General features: G+C 43.2%; 1 protein-coding gene across 2 annotated transcripts in view; it reads right to left on the reverse strand.

Moving 5' to 3' along the window:
* Window positions 1-818, reverse strand: part of PHKG1 (phosphorylase kinase catalytic subunit gamma 1) — a 54224-nt gene extending 53406 nt beyond the window's left edge. For both annotated transcript variants that reach the window (XM_075195018.1, XM_075195019.1), the window contains exon 1: window positions 689-818. The gene's annotated coding sequence lies outside the window, so the exon portion shown is untranslated. The remainder of the gene's footprint in view (window positions 1-688) is intronic.
* Between the last annotated feature and the right edge of the window lie 8573 nt (window positions 819-9391).

Consider the following 9391-nt stretch of genomic DNA (forward strand, 5'->3'; position numbering starts at 1 on the left):
CTGGGTTTTATCTACATATTCTTCCAAAACTTGTCCTAACTTATTGTCAATGCCAAGATCTGATAAGTGATAGTACATTACAGTTTTTAGTTTATTTGCCATATCATTCCAATCCCTGGTTTCTTGTCTGCTTGGCAGTTTAATCAGCTTACATACTGCCAGGATTACGACTATGATAAAACTAGAAATCTAAACAATAACAATCAGGTTACATAACATATTACATAACAGATTATATGGAAATACATTTGGGAATAATTTATGTGGTATATGTGGTTCATTTTTTTCTGTTCTATTAAAGCTCTGTATCAAAACATAAATAAAAATAATTCACATGTTATGTTTTGTTATTATCTGGTACCTTGCCTGTAATGGAAAAAGCAAACACATTGAACATATCAAGCCATAGTAGTGAATGGAATCCTCAAATTGCTTTTGTGATTATAAATTATAATAAACAACAGGTCCATACTAAGGTATATACATAATAAAATGTATATCTTGTTTTTTTTTTCAACCAGTTTAAAGAAAATATGATTACGATATCTGTTAGTTTTAGAACTTGTTCTTTTTCCAGAATTACAGGTTCATTAAAAGAGAAATATGTTCTGCCAGAACCTTTTGTACCTTGACATAGGAGTATAAAAACAGCGTATTCCTTCCTCTATATTTATAAAGCCTCTCTTACCTCTAGTGAAGCCAATCCCACCAGTTCTTCCCTGAGAATGTTCCCATGTACACTAGAAGCAAGAAGCCTAGGATCCAGCATATACACTCCCTGTCAGAGCTGATGATAGTCTGAGCTTGTGTTCTGTACGCTGCAGATCTAAGCAAGTAGCCTGCCAAAAATACATTGCTATTCCTATTGGAATAAAACCAACACACCCAAGTCTCAACATGTGCTGTTAACACTGGGCTGCCCATGTGCCTGTTATGTAGTCAGAGCAACATGTGACCTAAGCAAAGGTGAATATTAATCCACTGCTAGTAAACAAACCTTGATACATACTGTACCCTTCCGTTTTTATAGAGCAATGGGGTTCATTAAAAGCTACTGCACTGCAGCATTTGCCAGGCTGCAAATATCATTGTGGTGTCCAACTTACCAAGGCAATGTAGAGACTGAAGTGGGCACGGCAACTGGATAAGTGAGACTTTGGCATTGATGCCAGAATAAAGTAAATATCAATAGGGAGTGCCACTGAAAAAACTGCCATGCTATCAATTTACACAATGATGCCTTGTGCATTTTTTTTTGCAAAAGATAGTTGCTGATAGAAATGACCGAAACCCGAAAAATTCTATTGGCACCCATTCGCCTGAATATGGATGGAAGTTTGGGCGCAGATTTTGTAATTAGCAGTGTCTACCATCAAATTGGCAACTTGCTATCATGCGTCTTTTGTAACTGTAGTTTTTGCTGAGTGAAATCAGCTTTGCATTCTTCCATAAACTGCACATCCTCCACCACCCTATCTCATTTTAATGATCTTGTACCTAAAAATCAAATCTAGGTTTTTTTAACACAGGTCGACAAAAGCACTAAGCAAGAAACCCATTCTCTGCCCAACTCCTCTCGTCAGCTGGTGCAAACACTGCAAACACTGCCATCTTGCCCCCCAAACCCATGCTATTTGATTTAAAGAGTCGGTGTGTTGTAAATGACATCTCAGTTTTCAACATATCACAAGAGGCTTCTGCTGAGAAAATAAACTATTATGACAAAAAAAATAGTATTGCAGTAACTTTTTAGCTGTCCTGATTTTGATGGACATCCTGATTAGCGGGTCACAAAAGGGGTGGGGCTTGACAGGAAAGTGGACAGCATTTTGTATCAATATGTCCATTTGAGGGTGGAGTTTGAATGAAAAGGGGGTGGGTAGGGCTTTTTTTGCCCTGTTTTCAGGAATATAAATGTTGGACGGTATATATATTTTTTTAAATCTAGTGTCTACTGGCATGATGAATTTCATTATTACGTTGACATATTTACTTTCCTTGCTGTATAAATAACTGAAGATTTGTTGTAAATTGGTATAAACATACTTATTACAGTAATAAACAGTTAGGTTTATGCTTTGCCAATCTGCTTCCTGATAAGCAGCTAAGCTAGCATCCTTCTCATCCCTTGGACAAACAATATAAACATTTTATCTTGCCTATTATTGCAATCATTATTGGATCTTAATCATTGTTGGATTTTACACAAGGTAAACCCCCTGATTGAGCACTTTTGCGGCAAAAATTATAAGTCCTTACATTTTACTGCCCCCAAAGCCCATAGCATTAGACAGCTGTTTCAATTGGCCTTGCTATGTGCATTGTAAGCAGGCTTAAACTATATTTAGTTATTTTTTTTTTATCAGATTTACATGGGACATTGCTCAGTTTTTGGGAGCTGAGTGGTTCTCCATGTAATACAGCGTATTTTGATTCACAAAGGAGGAGATAGCAGGACACAATCTGCATAGAAATAACTAATCCTATTATGCTGCTTGCTCCAGCTCTGCCCGATTCCTCCTACAGGCACACCACCAGCAGATGGCTGTGCATTGAAGCCATGAGAAGGCAAATATAGAGGAAGGAATGGAAATGTGCCCTTCTTATTTGCCTTAATACATAGACCCCATAATGTTTAGGGGGAAATAGAAACAGGAGCTTGTTGTGCAGCCGTACATTCAAAGCTGCAGTTAGAACAGCTGGGAAAATAGAAACATTTGACCTCTAGTTATGGCCAAAAGTTTTGAGAATTACACAAATATTATTTTTCACAAAGTCTGCTGCCTCAGTTTTTATAATGGCAATTTGCATATACTCCAGAATGGTATGAAAAGTGATCAGATGAATTGCAATTAATTCTCTCTTTGCCATGACAATGAACTTTATCCCAAAAACAACTTTCCACTGCATTTCAGCTCAGCCACAAATGGACCAGCTGACATCAGGTCAGTGATTCTCTCGTTAAGACAGGTGAGAGTGTTGATGAGGACAAGGCTGGAGATCACTTTGTAATGCTGACTGAGTTAGAATAACAGACTGGAAGTTTTAAAAGGAGGGTAGTGCTTGAAATCTTTGTTCTTCCTCTGTTAATCATGGTTATCTGCAAGGAAACGTGCAGTCATCATTGATTTGCACAAAAAGGGCTTCACATGCTAGGATATGGCTGCTAGTAAGATTGCATCAAAATCAACCATTTATCGGATCATCATGAACTTCAAGGAGAGAGGTTTAATAGTTGTGAAGGCTTCAGGGCGCCCAAGAATGTCCAGTAAGCGCCAGGACCATCTCCTAAGGTTGATTCACCTGCGGGTACGGGGCACCACCAGTGCAGATCTTGCTCAGGAATGGCAGCAGGCAGATGTGAGTGCATCTCCACGCACAGTGAGTCGAAAACCTTTGGAGGATGGTCTGGTGTCAAAAATGCCAGCAAAGAAACCACTTCTCTCCAGGATAAACATCAGGGACAGACTGTTATTCTGTAAACGGTACAGGAATTGGACTGCTGAGTAATTTTCTCTGATAAATCTCCTTTCAGATTGTTTGGGGGCATCTGGAAATACACTTGTTCGGAGAAGGAAAGGTGAGCGCTACCATCAGTCATGTGTCATGCCAACAGTAAAGCATCCTGATGCTGTTGACCCTACTTCCTTTTCCTCCTCTCTTGAAACTCTTCTATCCCCTCTTCCCTCCCTGGTCTGCCCTGACCAAGCCACCTCTCTCTATAACCACTCTCTCACCACTGCCTTGGACGCTGTCTACCCTGCCACTTCTGTCCACCACCGCTGCCTAATTCCCCAACCCTGGCACTCCAAATTCACCCGCTTCCTCAAGAAGTGCACCTGTGCTGGTGAACGCCTCTGGAGGAAATCTCGCTCCCTGGCTGACTTCCTGCACTTCAAGTTCATCCTCTCCTCCTACTGCTCCGCCCTCTCCCTTGCTAAACAATCTTTCTTTAAGTCCCTCATTTCTTCCCAGTCCTCTAATCCCCGTCGCCTCCTTGCCACATTCACCTCTCTCCTCACCCCTCCTCCTATCCCACTCTCCCTCTCTGCTGCTGATTTTGCCTCCTTTTTCTCCTCCAAAATTGAGGCCATCCATCTTGATATCTCCTCCTCCCTTTCCTATCTTGCCCCCCTCTCCGCTCCTCCCTCTGCTTCCCTCCCTGGTGCTCCTTCCGCCCTACTTCGGGCGATGAAGTCCACTCCCTCATTCTTTCCTCTCCCCCGTCTACCTGCCACCTGGATCCCATCCCCTCTCACCTTCTTTGCTCCCTCTCCCACACTGTCTGTCACTACTTAGCTCACCTCTTCAACTTGTCTCTCTCCACTGGCACTGTCCCCTCCTCCTTCAAACATGCCCTTATCTCTCCTATTCTCAAAAAACCTAATCTTGATCCCACCTCACTCGCCAATTACCGCCCCATTTCTCAATCGCCTCACCCGTCACCTCTCTGACTATTCCCTCCTTGACCCCCCCAATCTGGCTTCTGCCCCCTCCACCCTACTGAAACCACCCTGACCAGTGTAACTAATGATCTCCTCTCTGCTAAATCCAAGGGTCACTTCTCCCTGCTCATCCTCCTGGACCTATCTGCAGCTTTTGACACCGTAGACCACCCCCTCCTCTTGCCGACCCTTCACTCTCTAGGCCTCTCTGGTTCTGTCTTTACTTGGTTCACCTCATACCTCACCAACCGCTTTTTCTGTATCCATTTCCGGTTCATCCCCCCTCCCTCTGCCCTCCCAGTAGGAGTCCCTGAGGGCTCTGTTCTTGGCCCTCTACTCTTCTCACTCTACACTTCCTCCCTCGGTGCTCTCATCACCTCATTTGGCATTCAGTATCACCTATACGCCGATAATATTCAACTTTACATCTCTTCTCCTGATCCCCCCCCCCTCCTCTCTCGTGTATCTGACCGCCTCTCTGCCAACTCCTCTTGGATGCCATCATGTTTTCTCAAAATTAACATCGCTAAAACCAAACTCATTGTTTTCCCTCCGACTCAATCCTCATCTCATCTGGATCTCTCCATCACTGTTAACAACTCCACCATCTCCTCTGTTCCCCAACTCCGCTGCCTGGGTGTCACCCTCGACTCCTTCCTCTCTTTTGCCCCCCACATTCAATCCCTTGCCCAATACTGTTGCTTCCAACTTCGTAATATCGCCCGCATCCGGCCTTTCCTTTCTCATGAAGCAACCAAAACCATTGTTCACGCGCTTACCATCTCCCGGCTGGACTACTGCAACCTTCTCCTCAGCGGCCTGCCCCGCTCTCGCCTCGCCTTCCTTCGTTCTATACTCAATACAGCTGTGAGCCTCATCTTCCTTTCCCGCCGCTCCTCTTCTGCCTCAGCTCTCTGTCTTGCCCTTCACTGGCTCCCCTTCCCCTACCGTATCCTTTTCAAACTTCTTACCCTCACCTACAAGGCCCTCTCCCACTCTACTGCCCCCTATATCTCCAATCTCCTCTCCATCCACACTTCCGCCCGGTCCCTGCGTTCGGCCAATGACCGTCGCCTCTTGTCCACTCTGATCACCTAATCCCACTCCAGAATTCAAGACTTCTCTCGAGCTGCCCCCCTGCATTGGAATGACCTCCCACGCTCCATCCGTTTGTCCCCTAACTTGTGCTCCTTCAAACAGGCACGCAAAACTCATCTCTTCCTTAAAGCCTACCAGCCTTCCACCTAACCCTCTCTCCATGCTCGATCTCATCTCCTGGCTCCTCCTCTGTAGAGGTGTGCGCTTACTCCCTTTGTGCCGGCTGTCTGTTTCCCCTCCCTTTAGGATATACGCTCTTATGAGCAGGGCCCTTCTCCCTCCTGTCTATCTACCTTCTCTTCTGCTCCAACTCCATTATATTTGCTTTGCCTGCAGCCTCTGAAGTCTTGGTATTACTCGTTTATTGTTCTGTACTGTTATTCCCTGTACTGTCCATTGTTTGTACTGTGTTCAGCGCTGCGGAAACCTTGTGGCGCCTTTTAAATAATAATAATCCTGAGACCATTCATGTGTGGAGTTGCTTCTCAGCCAAAGGAGTGGGCGCACTCACAATTTTGCTTAAGAACACAGCCATGACTAAAGAATGGTACCAAAACATCCTCCAACAGCAACTTCTCCCAACCAACCAGTTTGGTGATGAACAATGCCTTTTCCAGCATGATGGAGAACCTTGTCATAAGGCTCAGTGATCAAAACATCAGAATTTTGGGGCCATGGCCAGGAAACTCCCCGGACCTAAATCCCATTGAGAACTTGTGGTCAATCCTCAAGCGGTGGGTGGACAAACAAAAACCCACAAATTCTGACATACTACAAACATTGATTAGGCAAGAATGGGCGGCCATTAGTCAGTATGTGGCCCAGAAGTTGATTGACAGCATGCCAGGGTGAATTGCAGAGGTCTTCAAAAAGAAGGGTCAACACTGCAAATATTGACTCTTTGCAGAAACTTAAAGTAATTGTCAATAAAAGCCTTGGACACTTATGAAATGCTTGTAATTTTACTTCATCTGCCAAAAAGGTCTACAAACAGTGAAGCAGCAAACTTTGTGAAAACCAATATTTGTGTCATTCTCAAAACTTTTGGCCATGACTGTACAGCAATTGTGATTTTAGTACACAATGGTTTTTACATTCAAGGTTTACACTCAAGCATTCAGGAAATTGCCAGTATGTAAGGACATCCCATTACTTTCAAAGGTCAATAAATTCTATTTTTTACCAAACTTTCAAGCTGTCAAGACTGCAACTTGAATTTAAGTTGCTCTTATAGAGAAGGGCAAGAAACACAACACTGGAAGTTTCAGCTACAAAAGCTCCACCTAGTGGTAATACTCACAATATTTTTAGAGCCCTTTTCATGTAAGGCCACCGTGCTATTAAGTACAGTTTCATTTTCCTTGTAATACCAGTCTCCCAGCTTTGTTCATTTACAAAGCAGAAAAAATTGCTAAGCAAAATACACAGAAATGGCATACTTAGCAGGTAAAACTTGAAAACCTCTTCTGGGATACATTGTGGAAAACAAATAACTACATCAGCCTTACATGAAATGAAGGCTATTGCAATTTCTTACTTGCATATTCTTTTTTTTCTTCTTCAAAATGTCATTATTGAAGAATGTCAAACATGTACACATCAGTAAATAAATTAGAACAAAGATATGTTTATACATAATAATCACGAACCATGACACATAGTACGAGGAAAGCCGTCATCTGTGAGTTTCTGAAGTGAACTATAAATATATATCACACACAAGATACAAACGCCTGGGGAAACCAGGACAACACAAGCACTCTCCTAGTACAGAAAGATAGGTGGGTCTTGCATGAATATTCTAGTTTCCTACTAAAGGGTGTGTTGAAAACATTTTTGTATTTGTCTCTCAGCAGGACTGACAAAGTGCCAACAAAGCTCTCCTAAGTGTCAAAAAAATCTCCCTGTGTATTTTGTTTTTTGGAGCGAGGCTTCCAACCAGTCCATGGCAAAGAACAATTTTTCTTTAAAGAGGTACAGTGTGGGGGATGTGCTCTGGATTCACATGTGGAGGATGCATTTTCTTGCCACTGCCAAAATAATCAGCAGCAGACGTCTACCACCCCTGGATGTATGGGTATTCGGTGGGAAAATGCCCAATATAGCCCAGTCTGGTGTGAAAGGGAGATAATTTACCAGATCAGTAGTAGCGAACCTCCACACGCGCATCCAGAACCCTTTAATAACTGGACATCCCCAGAAACAATGAAACAAGTCAGTCCCTACCATCCCACATTTAGGACACTTAATATCTGACAGACCCATAGCCAATCTGCGATGTGGAGTTATATATCTTAAAGAAATTATAGTGGACCAAACTAGTGAAAGCTATTTTATTGTACAGCTCAGAGTTGCTCAAATCCAGTCCTAAAGAGCTACCAACAGGTAATGTTTTCAGGCTGTCTGTAGAAACAGTTGGTATAATCACTGGCCCAGCAAAATATATTCACTAAAGAAATCCTGAAAACATGAACTGAAGGTAGCTCTAGAGAACTGAGTTTGGGCAGCTCTTGTATAGCTTATTTCTTTGTGAATTACTCCAATTATTAAACGTTCAACACTATACATATTTATGCATTACTTTCAATTAATATGCAAATAAATACATAAAAAAAAAAAAATCTTGGTAGGTGACCAGGAAAGGGGCAAACAGTTCACACATGGGTATTAGCCAATCTACGGGGACCTGAGGAAAGAAGCAAGTAAGGGAGAGCTGGAGAACAAAAGAGGGTGAAATAGTTAAATGTAGGACTTGTAGGCTTTTCTAAACAGGTGGGTTTTCAATGACCGTTTGAAGTTATACAGGCTAGGGCAGGCTTGGCTAACCTGTGGCACAACAGGTGTTGTGAATCTACAAGCCCCAGCATGCTTTGTCAATATATAGCAGCTTATTGCTGGAAGAGTATGCTGGGACTTGTAGTTTCACAACACCTGTAGTGCCACAGGTTAGCAAAGTCTGGGCTAGGGGATAGAATGAGGGAGATCGTTCCAGTGGTGGGAGGCAGCACACGAGAATTATTGGATAAGGGAGTGAGATGTGGTTACCAGAGGGGAGGAAAGAAGATGGTGGGAGTATATACAGAGATGAGGTAGGAGATTTAGGGAGCAGTGGAGTTGGAGAGGGCCTTGTACGTGAGAGTGAGGAGTTTGAAGAGGATTATGTGGGGGAAGGGGAGCCAGTGGATGGGATCCAAGGGGCAGGTTGAGGGAGGAGAGGAAGATATAAGAGAATGGACTTCAGAGGCAGAAGGGGCACAAGAGGTGGTGGAAGAGGAGGGCGAGTGGTATGGGTGGCAGAAAAGCGATGGGCGTTTTCGTTTTTCAATGGCCTCAATTTGATAAGCATTTTTTAAGGAACCAGGTACATTTGGAGTTGCAAGGTTGAGGTTTAGAGAGGTGAAGGTGGACCGAATAGGAGGGGCCAGCAGAGTCAAGAGCAGTGGTGAGGGTACTGTACTACAGAGATGCAGCCTTGTTGGGGCAGGCAAGGGTGGAAGAGGGGAGAGGGGAATCCGCAGGGTCCAGTGTAAGTGAGAGCAGTCATTTTGACTACCCCAGCTGCTATTCAGGATATGTAAAAAACTGTAATAACAGCTTATCAACTACATTCAAGGCCTGCAATGGTGTGCAGTGTATACAGCAGCTGACTGGAATAGTTACAGCTCCTGTCCTGTAAGATCTGTAACATGGCTCTTAAGAGTAGATGTTACATCCTTTAAAAAAAAATGTCTCATGACAGTTTCACACTCAGCAAGATCATTTACATGTAAACAAAAAAAGAGTGTTATTCTACTCGAAAAATATATTTTATCTTTACATCAATAGGACTATACCATACATAAACAAGC

The sequence above is a fragment of the Mixophyes fleayi genome, chromosome 2, assembly GCF_038048845.1.
Source record: "Mixophyes fleayi isolate aMixFle1 chromosome 2, aMixFle1.hap1, whole genome shotgun sequence".
Taxonomy (NCBI): Eukaryota; Metazoa; Chordata; class Amphibia; order Anura; family Limnodynastidae; genus Mixophyes; species Mixophyes fleayi.